This window comes from Callithrix jacchus, chromosome 3, assembly GCF_049354715.1.
Source record: "Callithrix jacchus isolate 240 chromosome 3, calJac240_pri, whole genome shotgun sequence".
NCBI lineage: Eukaryota > Metazoa > Chordata > Mammalia > Primates > Cebidae > Callithrix > Callithrix jacchus.
This window is the reverse complement of record NC_133504.1, coordinates 95897706-95917893: the sequence shown is the minus strand read 5'-3', so window position 1 is coordinate 95917893 and position 20188 is coordinate 95897706.

Sequence of the window (20188 nt, the reverse complement as noted above, 5' to 3'; positions counted from 1 at the left end):
GGTTTAGGTTTGGGAGGGTGTAAGTTTCCAGGAACTTATCCATTTCTTTCAGGTTTACTGGTTTATGTGCACAGAGTTCTTTGTAGTAATCTCTGATAGTGGTTTGTATTTCTGTGGAATCTGTGGTGATATCCCCTTTTATCATTTTTTATTGCATCTATTTGATTATTCTCTTTTCTTTTTCTTAATCTGGCTAGTGGTCTGTCTATTTTGTTGATCTTTTCAAAAACCAGCTCCTGGATTTATTGATTTTTTGAAGGGTTTTTTTTGTGGGTGTGTCTCTGTCTCCTTCAGTTCTGCTCTAATCTTAGTTATTTCTTGTCTTCTGCTAGCTTTTGAGTTTTTTTGACATTTCAATTTTGATGATAGGGTGTCAATCTTAGATATTTCCTTGCTTCTCATTTGGGCATTCATTGCTATAGAGTTTCCTCTAGACACTGCTTTAAATGTGTCCCAGATATTCTGGTACATTTTGTCTTCATTCTCATTGGCTTCAAAGAACATCTTTATTTCTGCCTTCATTTCATTGTTTATCCAGTCAGCATTCAAGAACCAGTTGTTCATGGCTCAAGCAACTTTCCATGAAGTTGTGTGGTTCTGAGTTAGTTTCTTAATCCTGAGTTCTAATTTGATTGCACTGTGGTCTGAGGGATTTCCATTTTTTGCATTTGCTGAGGAGTGATTTACTTCCAATTGTGTGGTCAGTTTTAGAGTAGGTGTGATGTGGTGCTGAGAAAAATGTATATTCTGTGGATTTGGGGTGGAGAGTTTTGTAAATATCTATTAGGTTTGCTTGGTCCAGATATGAGCTTTTATGAGACAAATATCATCCTGATACCAAAACCCAGCAGAGATTCAAGAAGAAAAGAAAACTTTAGGCCAATATCCATGATCAACATAGTTGCAAACATTTTCAATAAAATACTGGCAAACCGATTGCAACAGTACATCAAAAAGCTTATCCACCATGATCACATAGGCTTAATCCCAGGGATGCAAGGCTGGTTCAACATATGCAAGTCTATAAACATAATCTACCACATAAACAGAACCAAAGACAAAAACCACATGATTATCTCCATAGATGCAGAGAAGGCCTCTGACAAAATTCAACAGCCCTTTGTGCTAAAAACTCTCTACAAACTAGGTATTGACTGAAAGTATCTCAAAATAATATAAGCTATTTATGACAAACCCACAGCCAATATACCAAATGGGCAAAAACTGGAAGCATTCCCTTTGAAATCTGGCACTAGACAATTATGCCCTCTCTCACCACTCCTATTCAGTATAATATTGGAAGCTCTGGCCACAGCAACCAGACAAGAAAAACAAATAAAGCGTATTCAATTAGGAAAGGAGGAAGCCAAATTGTCTCTATTTGCAGACGACATGATTGTATTTAGAAGACCCTATTGTCTCAGCCCAAAATCTCCTGAAACTGATAAGCAGCCTCAGTGAAGTCTCAGGATACAAAATTAATGTGCAAAAATCACAAGCATTCCTATAAACCAATAACAGACTTAAAGAGAGCCAAATCAAGAATGAACTGCCATTCACAATTGCTACAAAGAGAATAAATTACCTAGGAATACAACTAGCAAAGGACCTCTTCAAGGAGAACTACAAACCACTGCTCAACAAATAAGAAAGAATATAAACAGATGGAGAAACATTTCATGCTTATGGTTAGGAAGAATCAATATCGTGAAAATGACCATACTGTCCAAAGTAATTTATAGATTCAATACTATCCCCATCAAGCTACAACTGACCTTCTTCACAGAACTGGAAAAAAGTACCTTAAACTTCACATAGAACCAAAAGAGAACCCACATAGCCAAGTCAATTCTAAGCAAAAAGAACAAAGCTGGAGGCATCATGCTACCTGACTTTGAACTATACTACAAGGCTACAGTAATCAAAACAGCATGGTACTGGTACCAAAACAGAGATAGAGACCAATGGAACAGAACAGAGGCCTTGGAGGCAACGCCACACATCTACAACCATCTGATCTTTGACAAACCTGATAAAAACAAGCAATGGGGAAAGGATTCCCTGTTTAATAAATGGTGTTGGGAAAACTGGATAGCAGCGTGCAGAAAGCAGAACCTGAACCCTTTCCTAACACCTTACACTAAAAGTCACTCCAGATGGATTAAAGACTTAAACATAAGACCTAACACCATAAAAACCCTAGAAGAAAATCTGGGCAAAAACATTCAGGACATAGGTATAGGAAAGGACTTCATGACTAAAACACAAAAAACATTGGCAACAAAAGCCAAAATAGACAAATGGGATCTAATTAAACTCCAGAGCTTTTGCACAGAAAAAGAAACAATCATTAGAGTGAACCGGCAACCAATATAATGGGAAAAAGTTTTTGCAATCTACCCATCTGACAGAGGATTTATATCCAAAATCTACAAAGAATTAAAACAGATTTACAAGAAAAAAACAAAAGAGCCCATTCAAAAGTGGGCAAAGGATGTAAACAGACACTTTTCAAAAGAAGCCATATATAAGGCCAACAAACCTGAAAAAATGCTCATCATCACTGGGCATTAGAGAAATTCAAAATCAAAACTACATTGAGATACCATTTCACGCCAGTTAGAATGTTGATCATTAGAAAATCTGGAGATAACAGATGCTGAAGAGGATGTGGAGAAATAGCAACACTTTTACACTGTTGATGGGAGTGTAAATTAGTTCAACCATTGTGGAAGACAATGTGGCAATTCCTCAAGGACCTAGAAATAGAAATTGCATTTGACCCAGCAATCCCATGACTAGGTATATATCCAAAGGATTATAAATTGTTCTATTATAAGGACACATGTAGACATATGTTGATTGCAGCACTGTCTATAATAGCAAAGATTTGGAACTAACCCAAATGCCTGTTGATGATAGACTGGACAGGGAAAATGTGGCACATATACACCATAGAATACTATGCAGCCATAAAAATGATGAGTTCATATCCTTTGTAGGGACATGGATGAAACTGGAAACCATCATTCTCAGCAAATTGACACAAGAACAGAAAATCAAACACCGCATGTTCTCACTCATAGGTGGATGTTGAACAATGAGAACACATGGGCATAGGGACGGGAGCATCACACACTGGGGTCTGTGGAGGGGACTAGAGGAGGGTCAGCAGGGGGTAGGGAGGTTGGGGAGGGATAACATGGGGAGAAATGCCAGATATAGGTGATGGGAATGGAGGCAGCAAACCACATTGCCATGTATGTACCTATGCAACAATCCTATATGTTCTTCACATGTGTCCCAGAACCTAAAATGCAACAAAAAATAAATAAAATCAGTACTCTTTCTAGGTCACACTGGTAGTTGTATAAGAAAGACTGACCATTTCAATTAAAATTTTTCATCTTTACAAGGGATTCTAAAGAGAAAAACCTTACTAATTAAGCATGACCTTTCATGTTGGAACTAACAGGTGCTGGACAATTGCCCTGCACTTCAACTTAAAGGTAGGGAGTCATCCCCTGCTATCCAAGTACTTTATTTTGGCACACTTCTAGAGAAGCAGGATGCAGTAGGATCTTCCTGTGCTTTATTGCTGAGTCATGGTTTTGGGACACAGAGATATCCTGAAATACTTGACTGACTTTGTTGATAACACTGCAGTCTTATGATATTCTCACAGCCCTTTTTTTCCTTCTGTTTTTGGTATTTCTATTTTTTGCTATTTACATGGGTCTATATAATAGAATCAGAAAGATGCTGAAGTATGACCATCAATCTAAAGAACATCTTAATCATTTTTCTGTTACTACTTTATAGCAGTTTTTCTTTTCTTTACTGATCTAGCCTTTTCTATTGGTTCCTACTTTATTCATTCTGAATTGTCTCATATTTAACCTTAGTCTCAGGAAAAAGAGTAAAAGCCCATATGTGATACTAACTCAAGAGGACCGTAATCCAGACCTTTTTATAAAGCAAATTCTAAGGTTTATACTTAACCATATATTTATTTACACTATCTTTTGTCATGCATCCATATACTATTAGTTGCTCTACATACCTGATTTCATAAAACCCATGATTTTTTTTCTTTGACACATGACACTCAATTGGTTACTAAAGTTTTCATGTTCCTTTTCTCAGTCATCTCATCATCTAACTTTAAAATTGATTTCAATCCTATGTAGTGGTATTGCAACTTTCATTTACCAGTATCGTGTCTTTAACTCTTATATTACACAGAGAGTTTTAATTCCAGCACTCATCATTGAATTAATAATGGCTTCCTTTTAGGTCATTTATTTGGCACTTCTTATATTCCTAGAATTTATGTAAATACTCCTAGAATTTATGTTTTTTTCTTCTAACTCTAAAGGAGAATAGAAGTTCAAAACAGAATTTTGTTAAAAACTAGTTCTGGGCTCTTAGACATTTTGTTTCTGGATAAAAATACAAATTAATATTTCTGACATATCCTCAGTTTTCTAAATATTTTGTATATTTCAAAACTGCCATTCTAACATCTTAGTCCATGAGTATTGGTCTCCAAGCAGCTCTCAGAAGGGCTTTAGATTTGTCCAGTGTATGACAGAAGGCAATAGCAAGAAATTTTATTGGGGATGATCTATTTATTGTGGGATAGGGGCCATCTCTTTTTTCTTCTAGGTTGATTCCCTATTACCCAGCCATAAATCTATCCTTACTCCTAGTACTGCCAACAGAAAACAACAACAAAAAAATTAACAAAAATCACCAGATATTCAATAATTGATTTTAGGATCATGGGTTTAACAATTGATTTTAAAGTATAAAATACAATAAAGAAAAGTCAAAGAAGAGACATATGGACATTTCCCAGGCCTCCTAAAGGTACTGTATGTGGGGAAGGAGAAGACTTTGAGATTTGGTATGGAACTTGAGATAGAGATCATACTGTCTGTCACCTCCAGCTGGTTCTCATTACAAAGACTCAAAACTAGAAATTCTAAATAGAGTAAAGGAAAAAAGAGAAGATGCCGTAGAAAGCAGATGATAATAAAAGCTAAATTCAGACTGACACACATAGAAGTTTCCCATGTCATATCTTGAAGAACTGAGCATGGCAAACATCTGAAATATCATTTTGGCTGGTCATGGTGGCTCACACCTGTAATGCCAACAGTTTGGGAGGCCGAGACAGGTAGATCACCTGAGGTCAGGAGTTCAAGAATAGCCTGGCCAACAGGCAAAACCCTATCTCTACTAAGATACAAAAATCAGCTGGATGTGGTGGCACATGCCTGTAATCCAAGCTACTTGGGAGGCTGAGGTGGGAGAATTGCTTGAATCTGTGAGGCAGAGGTTGCAGTAAGCTGTTTGTACCACTACACCTCCATCCTGGGAGACAGAGCAAGACTCCATCTAAAACAAAACAAAACAAAACAAATTTTGATTTTGAACCTGGAGGTTGACTTTGATAATTGGTTTTCTTCAAGGTTTAGGCAGACTTTTTCCCCCCAATTTGACATTGCTACAAATTCAAGAATTTGATTTTCCTATATGCTCTAGGAGAAATTTCCTTATTCAGCAAAATCCTTTGCTTCCAGGCACTTGTAATAATTATCCCATGAAAACTCTCTGAGGATCTGTTCTGCAGAGGAGTGGAAGTTTCTTCAGTCTAAAGAAATTGAGTCAGTTTTAGGCATTGATAGGAACAGAAAACCTATGAAACAGGAACTATTTGCTAGACAATGTTTTAAGGTGGGCTTTGAGTAATAAAGTCATGTGATTTGTGTAAGGCATACAGTGGTCCTGGGCATAACGTTTGGTGACTAGAATGATCTTGATATCAAGCCTTGGGTCTTATTTGACATTTAGTACCCAGTTTTTGTATGGGATTTGACAAATAGGAGAAGTTAAGTGAATATTTGTTGATGTAATGTCTTCTTGCTTGCCATGCTTCAAGACTATCTAGGGTAGACTCTTCAACATCTATTTCATTTGTATTTCTCATAAAGTCCTACAATTGGTAGTGGCCTTGTAAATAGTAGGGCCTCAAAGAATATGATGAGAGAACTAATAATTTATAATTAACTGAACTAGGTGAAATGAATTGTGTAAAGGTGAAAAGTATTTTCCTCTCCTTTCTAGTTTTATAAGTTTATCTTGACACTAGGTTAAAATATACTCCCTGAAGACTTTAACCTTTGGCAACTAATTAGCTTTTGCCATCGTGGTATCACTAGTCTACATTTTTTTTTTTTAGATGGAGTTTTGCTATTGTTACCCAGACTGGAGTGCAATGGCACAATCTTGGCTCACCACAACCTCCGCCTTCTGGGTTCAAGCAATTCTCCTGCCTCAGCCTCCCGAGTAGCTGGGACTACAGGCATGCACCACCATGCCCAGATAATTTTTGTATTTTTAGTAGAGACGGGGTTTCACCTTTTTGACCAGGATGGTCTCGATCTCTTGACCTCGTGATCCACCCACCTCGGCCTCCCAAAGTGCTGGGATTATAGGCATGAGCCACCGTGCCCGGCTGCACTAGTCTACACTTTATATAGAGCTGAGATTGCTGAAGTTACCTATTCAATACCTAATTCTGAGGGCATCTGAAGACTCTTTCCCCTAAAATGTTTTGAATTTCTAGAAAATAGACAATTATTATCTATTGTAAATCTAACATGTGCTGGACATTATGCTATACTTCTGTCATGCATTATCTATTTTAGAACTCCAAATTACTCTCACTTTATAGATGGACATCTCTTTAACATTTTTTTTTTTTTTTACTTCCCTGTCCAAGAAGAAAATATTTTCAAACTAATTCGGCAGATGTTCATTGAAAATTATTTTAATTATCAGAGGAGTTAATATAGTTTTTCACAAGCCATGTAAGAATGAAGCATGATTAAAGGTCCATTAAAACAGTCAGTTTTTGATTGATGTACTATTCTTCCCCCAGTTCCTTTGATCTAAGAGGCAGCCTTAACATCTCTTCTACTGAGAAAACACTACGGCATTTTAAACTAAATATGTAAAAGGTGAAAGCTAAGCATAATTCATTCTCTTTCATTAGTAACAGAATTCTTACTTAATTCCAGGTGGAAAAGCATCCAGCTAAAAGATTACATTTCCTAGCCTCCCTGTATCTAGAAATAAACAGAGATGTTAACGAAAGATGTTGAGTGAAGCTTATTAAAAAGCTACTTTTTTCCTTTCTAAAATTTTCTGTCTGGATTATGACTATGTTGTCCGGAGTTCCAGAAGGACAGAGCATAGCTTCCTGACAGCCTTGGAGAGTGACAAACAGGCCTTAGCTGTCCACCACTCAACTTCTAGATGAAAGGATAGATCTTTATGCTGAAACCACTGTTGTCAGATTTCTATTACCAGCCATGATTCCCCACTGATAAATGAGCAATGGCAGCTTTGGAAGGGCTCATTAGTGTTTTAAAACTGTGTTCCATCATTTTGTGGTTTCTTGATGTTGTCTAAGGGGTCACCTGGGAAGGTTTGGAAAGATGGAAGGCATGATTCTCAAATCCATTGTTGCCTGTCCAGTGAAAACATTTCTAATTCCATCTGTTTTATTATTTAGACATCTGTGTGGCATTTAATTTAAACCAAGTTCCCATAGCTTAAAATAATCTGAAAACCACTGAGTTCTAAACCAAAATTGTCATCATATTGCTAAAACAATGACTGTGTCTCAGGCATTCCTCTAAGTACTTACCAGATAATAAATCACGTAACTCTCTCAAACACTCTATGAGCTAAGTGTTATTACTATTCCCATCCTGTATAAGAGAAAAACCAAAGCACAGAAACATTAAGTAACTTTTGCAAAGTATGCATCTCATAAGTGGCATAGCTGACATTCAATCCTCGCCACTTGCTCCAAAATCCAGGCTTTGAAACCCTATACTGCTTCTACACTTGATTACTACATCAATGCCCATGGAATATAAGTTATTTTCTTAAGTTCAAATAGAATGTTTATAGGAGATTTGATCCAAGCTCTTAGGACACTTAACTCCAACCTAAAATTTTTCGCAGAACACCAAGTAAAATCCTATTTCTGGTCTGTTAACAACTATTTTGTTTGTTTGTTTCTATGTGGCACAATAAGTAAATTGACAAATAAAGAACAAAAAAGTAAAGAAAAGTCACTTTCTTAATTGCTGCAGTTGCAAATGAATGATATCCACCACCAATAAGTTCAATTTTCAGCTCCTTGCTTCTTTTTAAAAAATAGCTCTCTTAAACTGTTAACAGTGACACTGTGTTTGGCTGAAATCTTTTCTACCCCCTCTCAGCTTTCTTTTAAACATTTCTCTCATCTCTCTCCATGTACTTCAAACCTTCTATTAATCCCAGACTTTGCAAAGCTTTCAGTATTCTAGAATACAAGTAGCCTAGTGTAAGACAGCTGATAAAGTCTGCCTCCAGACCCTGCTGCACTAGTCCTTTTAAAATCAACTCAGTATTAACTAAATATGGCTTACTGTTACCATTTCTTTTACTAATCCATTAAAAATTCTAGCCCTATGACTGTTTCCTTATAAAACTACCAATGCACAATTTTATACAGTATGTTTTCTATTAGAATTTAGAGCTTTAACTCTATTACAAATTATGTTTGCATACAAGAAAATAAATTTTGGTTTCCTGGGGAAAATTTCTGTATGTAAACATTTCTCCTAGATACATACATGCTTCTTTTAATTTTAACCCACCGAATTTTATGACCTCAACAAAAATAATCATTTGTTTATTTTTATTTATTTATTTATTTTACTGTACTTTAGGCTCTGGGGTACCTGGGCAGATCATGCAAGATTGTTGCATAGGTACACACATGGGCAATGTGGTTTGCTGTTTCCATCCCCCCATCACCTAATCTGGCATTTCTCCTCACTTTATCCCTCCCCGACCTCCCACCCACTGCCGTCCCTCCCTTGGACCCCACAACAGACCCTAGTGTATGATACTCCCCTTCCTGTGTCCATGTGTTCTCATTGTTCAACACGCGCCTATGAGTGAGAACATGTGGTGTTTGATTTTCAGTTCTTGTGTCAATTTGCTGAGAATGATCCTTTTAAAAAATTCGGTGATTAAAATTTCTCTTAGGCCTTTGATTCACACTACATGTTGAATATAGTTTTCTTACAATATAAGAAATTCCAAAAAGGAAACAATTTGCTTTTAGAATAGTACAGATGTTAGCTCTTGGCTATTTTCTTTGCTAATGGTCAGAGACAGACTTTGGTTTCTACTTACTTAGTTCTGTGGCGGTGGCTCAAGCCTGTAATCCCAGCACTTTGGGAGGCCGAGGCGGGTGGATCATGAGGTCAAGAGATCAAGACAATCCTGGTCAACATGGTGAAACCCCGTCTTTACTAACAATACAAAAAATTAGCTGGGCATGGTGGTGCGTGCCTGTAATCCCAGCTATAGGCGGCTGAGGCAGGAGAATTGCCTGAACCCAGGAGGCGGAGGTTGCGGTGAGCCGAGATCACGCCATTGCACTCCTGCCTGGGTAACAAGAGTGAAACTCCGTCTCAAAAAAAAGAAAAAAAAGAATATGAAAGAAGGATTTTTCTTTATTAGACTTTCATAAATGTGAAGCTAGAATATCTTCATAATTTTGCTGAGTACTTTTTAGAGCAATGTAAGCTATATAGAAAGAGTGGTACAGATGACTTCGTAAGTTTCTGTAATACCAACTTAGCTTTAATTATGTGAGTTTTTAGAGACACTCGCCTTACAATTTGCTTAAGGTTACTGATGATGTTATTCATAGGTGAAAGGTGGATCACTTCTAAAGGATGGAATTATTAAGTACCCAAATCTGAGAAGAACGCCTAGACATATAGATTTCCAAATGGGCCCCAGAATGACTGACTGAAAATAACTAAAGATGGGGCCCAGGGGACAAGACATATTATCATTATTATTTTTTAAATACAGTTTCGCTGGTGTTGCCCAGGTTGGAGTGCAATGGTGCGATCTCAGTTCACAGCAACCTCCACCTCCCAGGTTCAAGCAATTCTCCTGCCTCAGCCTCCTGAGTAGCTAGGATTACAGGCATGCACCACCACGCCTGGCTAATTTTGTATTTTTAGCAGAGACAGGGGTTTCTCCGTGTTGATCAGGCTGGTCTCAGACTGAGAACTTCAGAGGATCCATTCGCCTCGGCCTCCCAAAGTGCTGGGATCACAGGCATCAGCCAGGGCGCCTGGCCCAGGCAAGATAGTTTTAAAAGCTCCTCAAGGAATTTTGTTGTGCAGCTAAGTTTGCAAACCCAGATTTAGAGAAAAACTACCTTAGTCATGAGAAATGTTAAAGTATTCTAGAATAAAGAAGATTAATTTTATTTTAAAAATCATGCCTTAAAAATAGAAATTTATAGTTTCATTAGTTTTAATGCTACAAATAATTTATAAATTGAATTAATAGAAATACTTGCAAGGAGCAAAAATAAAAATGTGTTATCTATCTTCTTTTTTTCTAGAAAATCCTTCACTTTTAATTGTATTTATAAAGTCTTAACACCATAAACGAGCCTTTGAGAGGGACAGGAAATAGAAAGGATGGAGTAAAAAAAAAAAAAAAATGTAAGATGAAACAGAATTTGGAAGTCAGCTTTCTTTATGTATAAAATTAATAATTTTTTCTTTTTCTTTTTTTTTTTTTTCTTTTTTTCGAGACACAGTTTCGCTCTTGTTACCCAGGCTGGAGTTCAATGGCGTGATCTCGGCTCACCGTAACCTCCGCCTCCTGGGTTCAGGCAATTCTCCTGCCTCAGCTGCCTGAGTAGCTGGGATTACAGGCACGCACCACCATGCCCAGCTAATTTTTTGTATTTTTAGTAGAGATGGGGTTTCACCATGTTGACCAGGATGGTCTTGATCTCTTGACCTCGTGATCCACCCGCCTCAGCCTCCCAAAGTGCTGGGATTACAGGCTTGAGCCACTGCGCCCGGCCAGGTATGTTGGTTTTATGTTGAAAAGATGTAGACATGTATAAGAAGGTAAACAATATGACCACTGTTAATATTTTTATAAATATATTTCTAATCTCTCAATTAAGCATATCTTTAAGTATCATTTTTCATATTATATTCCTAGTGCCTGATATGTATAGGTGTTCAATAAATACCTTCTTTTTTTTTTGTTTTTGAGACGGAGTCTTGCTTTTGTTGCCCAGGCTAGAGTGCAGTGGTGTGATCTCAGCTCACTGCAAACTCCAACTTCTGGGTTCAAGCTATTCCCATGCCTCAGCCTCCCAAGGAGCTGAGATTACAGGTGCTCACCACCACACCTGGCTAATGTTTGTATTTTTAGTAGAGACAGCGTTTCACCGTTTGGCCAGGCTGGTCTTGAACTCCTGACCTCTGGTGATCTGCCCACCTCGGCCTCCCACAGTGCTAGGATTATAGTCATGCCCAGCTGAACTGTACATTCTTAAACGGCTGCTCTCCATTGCCCCCATCCTGCAGCCCCAGAGGGGCTATATATTAAAGAAACTGAAGAGAAATCCTTTAAGCAGAGAAACCTGGACAACAACCTTGGCCCTCATGTTCCAAGAACCTCCTGCTAATAGCTGGTTTATGATAATTCAAGTCTTTCAAAGATGAATAATATGAAGGGATAAAAGCAATTTCTGTAGGATGGCACTATAAACAAAGTATGTAGATGAAGAGAAATTAATTTTTACACATGAAGAAAAAATTTTAGAAAAAAATGCCATAAGGCAAAAGAGAATAACCTAGGTCCCTAAGTCTTTTTTTATTTTTTGAGACAGACTCTCCCTTTGTTACCCAGACTGGAGTGAAATGGCATAATCTTGACTTACTGCAACCTCTGCCTCCCAGGTTGAAGTGATTCTCCTGCCTCAGCCTTCCAGGTAGCTGGGATTACACATCCATGCCCAGCTAATTTTTGTATCTTTAGTAGAGATGGGTGCTTCACCATGTTGGCCAGGCTGGTCTTGAACTTCTCACCTCAGGTGATCCACCCATCTCAGCCTCCCAAAATGCTGGGATTGCAGGAAAGAGCCACCACGCCCAACCAATAATCTAATTCTAACTTGAATAAGAGAAATGGAATGAAGTAATTCTAGCTATGAAGGAAGACTAAAGTCAATAATTCAAGAATTCAGTGGAAGATGTGGTCAGACAAAGGAACCAATGATCAGAAAACAGGAGAATGTAAAATGGGAATTGGCAAGATTCAGGGAAGAAATGTTAAAAAACGAGAAAATTGGCCAGGCATGATGGCTCACACCTGTAAACCCAACACTTTGGGAGATCAAGATGGGGCGGATCACCTGAGGTCAGGAGTTTGAGACCAGCCTGGCTAACATGGTAAAACCCTGTCTCTGCTAAAAATATGAAAATCAGCTGGGCGTGGTGGTGGGCGCCTGAAATCTCAGCTACTTGGGAGGCTGAGACAGGAGAATTGCTTGAATTGGGATGCAAAGATTGCAGTGAGCTGAGATCATGCCATTGCACTCCAGCCTGGGTGATGAGAGTGAAACTTCGTCTCAGAAAAAACAAACAAAAAATGAGAAAACCATTTCAGGAGTGAAGCCTAAATGACAAAGACCTTAAGAGTGAATAGACTACAGAATGCATAGTAAGAATTAGGTAGGTTAATGGTAAAAAGAAAATAAAATGGGGTGGAAAGGAAAAGAAAAATACCTCAAGAGATTAGAGAGAAATTTTATCCATAGGAGATAGACAAAAGATATTTAATATATTCATATTTTAAATTTCTGAAAAAGAAAGCTGAAACATGGAATAGCTGCATCTCTGGCACAGTGGGAGGTTAGACTCCCATACATTCTCCTAAGAAAGAGGCTGAATCCAGGGACTGAGCAGGAACAGCCCACAGGCCCTACTTCCATGGCACCTCACTTGCTGGAATTCCAAGCCAGTAAGATAAGGTAAGGCTCATCGGCTTGGAATCCCAGCCAGCTACCAGTAGTGGCATTGCATCTCCTTAAGAAGGAGCTCCCGGGGGCAGTGCCTGGGGAAAAGAGAGGGGTGGGCCACCATCTTTACTGTTTGACATCTTATCCATTCCAGTCTTCAGCCTTTGGAGAGTCTGAGCCCATCCAGGGTGGAAAAGATCCCTCAGCAGAGTACAGCTGCTCTACCAATATGGGGCCAGACTGCTGCTTTAAGTGGGTGCCTAATCTGCTTTCTCCTCATTGGGCAGGAACTCCCAACCAGGCCTCCAGCCACCACTGCCTGAGCTCTCCAGTTGACAAGGATCTCTATTTCCCCAGAGACAGTGCTCCCAGAGGGAGGGGTGAGCCACCATCTTTGCTGTTTGGGTGACTTAGCCATTCCAGCCTTTGGCCTTTGGAGTTCCTGAGGCAACAGCTGGCTGAAGTAGATCCCCAGCATAGGACAGCTGCTGTACCAAAACCTGACCAGACCAGTCTGCTTTTTTAAGTAGGTCCTGATCCTGTTCCTCCTTACTGGGTGGGACCTCCCAACTGGGGTCTCCAGCCACTTCCTACAGGTGCCTTTCGGCTAGCAAAAGGTCCAAACCTCCCTAGGACAAAGCTCCCAGAAAGAGGGACAGGCTGCCCTTTTTTAGCTGGTATAAAGAAGAATTTAATGGATCTGACAGAGGTGAATAACATAATGCAAGGATTTCACAATGCAATCTTTGCTGTTTTGCAGCTTTCACTGTTGACACCTTTAGGTTCTGGAAAGCCAGAGATAACTAGGGACTGGAGTGGGCCCCAAGCATACCGCAGCAGCCCTACAGAAAAGTGGCCAGACTGTTACGTGGGTGCCTCTGCCCATATCTCCTTGCTGGGCAGGTCCTCCAGGCATGAGCTCCAGCCACCTCTGCCAGAGCTATTGAGCCAGTAACAACTCCATGACTCCCTGGACAGAGCCTCCAGGGGCAACAGAAAGCCTCTCTGCCACTGCCTCTGCAGTGGAACTGCCCTTGCCACCCTCAGACTAATGAAGGAACAAAGACCCCAAGTGCTTTTTCCATACCTCCAACAAGCTGCAGTTGACCTAAGGAGAGGAAGTCAGTTCATCTCCAATGGGTCCCATGCCACTGCCCCCTTGACAACTCATCACCAGGCAGGGAACCCCTGGCTGGGGCCCACAGTACAAACCCTCCATCATGGGCTAATTGCACTGAGCAATTGCTGACCTACATTTCTCTGGGGTGGAGCCTCCAGGAGTCAGGCAAACTACCCTTGTCCACTACCATTATTGCTGCCTCTAAGCTAGGGAAGAAACATGAACACTGAGATTGCCCCGGAGCTGTGTGGGAAGCCCAGGAGTGCCAAGTTATGAACTACAGCCAGCACTTAAATGGGAGAGGTACCCACACTTTCAGAGCACTGAGAGGGAACACAGCTACAACTGTGAGAAAACATAAGGAATCTATACAACTGAGCAAGAATCTATCAACTGGCCAGTAAGCCTTAGTGTCATCTGCTTGATCAAACTGCAAAGCTTCAATACTAAATATACATCACTAACATACCCCATTCTGAAGTCAGAGACAAGAAGTCAGCTTCAAATAAAGACTCTACACAAAGCCATGGCCAGATGAAAACATCCAGAAAAGAAGTCTATTGACTGTACTCAGTCTACACTGCAGATAAAGGAACACCCACACACAGAGATGGGAAAGCATCAATGCAAGAACTCTGGTAACTCAAATGTGCAGAGTGTCATGTGTCCTCCAAACAGTAGTACTAGTTCTCTAACAAGATTTCTTAGCCAGAATGAAGTGGCTGGAATGACAGAAATAGAATTCAGAATATGAATAGGAGCAAAGATCACTGAGATTCAGGAAGACAGCAAAATCCAATCCAAGGAAAATGAGAATCACAATAACATGATTCAGGGGCTGAAGGATGAAGTAGCTAGTATATAAAAGGACCTAATGGGTTTGACAGAAGTGAATAGCACACTGCAAGAATTTCACAATGCAATCACAAGTATTAACAGCAGAATAAACCAAGCTGAGTAAAGAATCTCAGAACCTGAAGACTGGTTATCTAAAATAAGACAGTCAGACAAAATAAAGAAAAAAGAATAAAAAGGAATGAACAAAACCTCTGAGAAATATGGGATCATGTTAAGAGACCACATCTATGGATCATTTAGCATCCCTGAAAGGGATAGGAGAAAGTAAACAACTTTGAAAATGTATGTCAGGGTATTGTCCATGAAAACTTTCCCAACATTGCTAGAGAGGCCAACAGTCAAATTCAGAAAATGCAGGTAACTCCTGCAACATTCTACACAAGAAGTTCTTCCCCAAGACACATAATCCTTAGATTTTCCAAGGTTGAAATGAAAGAAAGAATGTTAAAGGCAGCTTGAGAGAAAGGGCAGGTCACCTATAAAGAAAACCCAATCAGGATAACAGTGGACCTTTTAGCTGAAATCCAACAAGCCAGAAGAGACTGAGGGCCTATATTCAACATACTTAAAGAAAAAAATCTTCAACAAAGAATTTCATATCCAGCCAAACTCAACTTCCTATGTGAACATAAAGCAAGTTCTTAAAAACCTACAGAGACGTAGACTCCCACACAAAAATAGTGGAAGACTTCAATACTCCACTGACAGTATTAGACAGATCATTGAAGCAGAAAATTAGAAAGGATATTCAGAACCTACATTCAGCATTGGGTCAAGTATATATGATAGACTTTTACAGAAGTCTTCACCCCAAAACAACAGAATATACATTCACATTGCCACATGGCACATCATCTAAAATTGACCACATAATTAGGCAGAACAAAATCTTTAACAATTGTTAAAGAACTGAAACCATACTAAATATATTCTTGGACCACAGTGCAATAAAAATAGAAGTCAACAAAATGAAAATGGCTAAAAACCATACAACTTCATAGAAATTACACGACATGCTCCTGAATGACCTTTGGGTAAATAATGAAATTAAAGCAGAAATCAAGATCTTCATTCAAAATAATGAGAAAAAGATACAACATACCAGAATCTCTGGGACACAGCAAAGGAAGTGCTAATAGGAAAATTCATAGCACTAACTCCTACATCAAAGTTATGAAGATCTCAAATTAACAACCTAACTTCACAACTGAAAGAATTAGAGAAGCGGGAACAAATCAACCCCAAAGCTAGCAGATGACAAGAAAAAACAAAAATCAGAGCTGAGTTGAAGGAAATTAAGACATGAAAAAGCTCAATAAATCCAGGAGTTGGTTTTTTGAAAAAATTAATAAAATATATAGGCCACTAGCTAGACTAATTAAGATGAAAAGATAGAAGATCCATAAACACATTAGAAATAATGAAGGGAATGCTGCTATTGACCTCACGTAAATAAAAACCACCATCAGAAACTACTACAAGCACCTCTACACACACCAACTAGAAAACCTAGAACAGATGGATAAATTCATGAACATATACACCCTCACCAGACTGAGCTAGGAAAAAACCAATTCCCTAAACAGACCAATAAAAGGCTCTGAAATTGAATCAGTTATAAATAGCCAACCAGCCAAAAAAGTCCAGGATCTGAGGGAATCATAGCTAAGTTGTGTCATATGTACAAAGAAAAGTTGGTACCATTCCTACAAAAACTATTCCAAAAAATCGAGGAAGAGGGACTTTTCCCCAACTCATTTTATGAGGCCAGCATCATCTTGATGCCAAAACCTGACAGAGATACAACAAAAAAATAGAAAACTTCAGGCCAGTATTCTTGATGAACACCAAAGCAAAAATCATCAACAAAATACTTGCAAACCGAATCCAGCAGCACATCAAATCCACCATGATCAAGTAGGCTTCAGCCCTACTGGATCAAGGTTAGTTCAAAATGCGAAAATCAGTTAAGTGTGATTCATCACATAAAGAGAACTAAAGACAAAGCCACATGATTATCTCAATAGATACATAAAACACTTTTGATAAAATTCAACATCCCTTCATGTTAAAAACTTAGTGAAGTAGATATTGAAGAAACATACCTCAAAATAATAAGAGCCATCTATGATCTATGACAAACCCACAGCCAATATCATACTGAATGGGCATAAGCTAGAAGCATTCCCCTTGAAAACCAGCACAAGACAAGATGGTTTCTCTCACCACTTCTATTCAATGTAGTATTGGAAGTCATGCCCAGAGCAATCAAGCCAGATAAAGAAATAAAGGCATCCAAGTAGGAAGAGAGGAAGTCAAACTATTTGTTTGAAAACAACAATTCTGCCAGGTGCGGTGGCTCAAGCCTGTAATCCCAGCACTTTGCGAGGCCGAGGTGGGTGGATCATGAGGTCAAGAGATCGAGACCATCCTGGTCAACATGGTGAAACCCCATCTCTACTAAAAATAGAAAAAATTAGCTGGGTATGGTGGCATGTGCCTGTAATCCCAGCTTCTCAGGAGGCTGAGGCAGGAGAATTGCCTGAACCCAGGAGGCAGAGGTTGCAGTGAGCTGAGATCGCGCCATTGCACTCCAGCCTGGGTAACAAGAGTGAAACTCCATCTCACAAAAAAAAAAAGAAAAGAAAGAAAAGAAAACAACAATTCTATATCTAGAAAAAACTCCTTCAGCTAATAAACACATTCTGCAAATCTGCAGGATACAAAATCAATGTATGAAAATCATTAGCATTCCTATGTACCACCAATAACCAAACTGAGAGCCAAATCAGAAAGGCAATCCCATTCACAAGTGCCACAATACAACACCATCAACAACAAAACACTCAGCAATACAGCTAACCAGGGAGGTGAAAGATCTCCACGATGAGAATTACAAAACATTGATCCAAGAAATCATAGGTGACACAAACAAATGGAAAACATCCTATGCTCATGGATAGAAAGAATCAATATGATTAAAATGGCTATTCTGCTCAAAGCAATTTACAGATTCAATGCTATTCTTATCAAACTACCAACAAAATTCTTCACAAAACTAGGAAAAAATTATTTAAAAAATTATGAATCCCCAAAAGAGCCCAAATAGCCAAGGCAGTCCAAAGCAAAAATATCAAAGCTGGAGGAATCATATTACCTTACTTCAAACTATGCTACAAGGCTATAGTGACCAAAACAGCATGGCACTGGTACCAAAACAGGAACATAAACCAACTGAATAGAGAGCCCAGAAATAAGGCCACACATCTAAGACCGTCTGATCTTTGACAAAGGTGACTAAAACAAGCAAAGGGGAAAATACTCCCTATTCAATAAATGATAGTGGGATAATTGACTAGCCATATGCAGAAGATTGAAGTTGGACCCATTTCTTCCAACATTTCCACAAATCAACTCAAGAAGGACTAAAGACTTTCATGTAAAACCTGAAACTGTAAAAATCCTGGAAAACAACCTAGGCAATACCATCCATGGCATAGAAACAGGCAAAGATCTCATGCAAAAGATACCGAAAGCAATCGCAACAAAAGAGAAAATTGACAAATGGGATCTAATTAAATGCAAGAGATTCTGTACAGCAAAATATCAACAGAATACACAGCCTACAGAATAGGAGAAAATATTTGCTAACTATGCATCTGACAAAGGTCTAATATCCAGCATTTATAAAAAATTTAAACAAATTTACAAGAGAAAAACAACCCCATTAAAAAGTGGGCAAAGGACATGAACAGATAATTCTCAAAAGAAGACATACATGAGGGCCCACAAGCATAGAAAAAAAGCTCAATATCACTGATAATTAGAGAAATGCAAGTCAAAACCACAGTAAGATACCATCTCAAACCAGTCAGAATGGCTATTATAAAAAGTCGAAAAATAACCAATGCTCATGAAGTTGCAGCAAAAAGGGAACCTTATGCACTGTTAGTGGGGGTATAAATTAGTGCAATCATCATTAAAGCAGCATGGCGATTCCTCAATGAGCTAAAATCAGAACTACCATTTGATCCACCAATCCCATTACTGGGTATGTACCCCCAAAAATATAAAGCATTCTACCATAAAGACACATCCATGCAAATGTTCATAGCAGCACTCATAATAATAGCAAAGATATGAAATCAATCTAAATGCCCATCAATGACAGACTGGATAATGAAAATGTTACAAATGTGCAATGGAATATTATGCAGCCATGAAAAGAATGAGATCATGCCTTTTGTGGGAATGTGGATGGAGCTGAAGGCTATCACCCTTAGTAAACTAATGCAGAAACAGAAAACTAAATACCACATGTTCTCACTTATAAAGTGGGAGCTAAATAATGAGAACTCATGAACACAAAGTAGGAAACAACAGACACTGAGGTCTACTTGAGGGGGGAGGATGGGGGGAACAGAGGAGCAGAAAAGATAACTATTGCTTACTGAGCTTAATACCTGGGAGATGCTATAATATGTACAATAGATCCCCATGACACGTGTTTATTTTTGTAGCAAACCTTTACATTTACCCCACAAACCCCAAAAAAAATTTTGAAAAGAAAAAAGAAAAACATACAAATTTTATAAAATGCTTCTGAAATAAAGGACAAATAAGAATTTACATTGCTGTGTGCTTGTATTGGCATAAAGAAACAGTGAAAAAAGCACAGGAATGAAAATGAGGAAAGTAATTACTAATAGGGATTAGCTGGGAGAAATGGGGAGGATGAAGATAGGAACAACGGTGGGAACAAGATTTCCATTTGTATTTCTTTCTCTGGTCTCGATTTTGACCAATTTGAATACATTATCTAATAAAAATATAGTACAATTTAAAAATGTCCACCACATACTGTATCCTTTAGATTATCAACGATTTTTTTTTCTAAACCTCGAGGTTCTTTTTTTCTTCTGTTTATTTTGATATAAGGAAAGTTCTTTTTAGGCCTGATCTCAGTAAATTGAGGGCTTAGTTTGTCCTTGATCCTTTCCATTATCCACGTGGCGCCTGTCAAAACTTACTCATTCATTCGTCAAAGAGTTATTGTCTACTATGTGCCAGCCATTCTTCTAGACATTGGGCCATGCATCAGTGAAAACACAACAAAGAGAAATGTTTGTCCTTATGGAACTTATATTTTAGTTTTAGGGAGGGCTTACAGATAATAGAATATACTTAAGTTTAATACATAATATGTCAGATGATGCTGAGTGTTCTGGAAAAAATAAACCAGAGAGGGACAGAGAGAATTGGGGAATTGTGAGGGTGACTGGAAT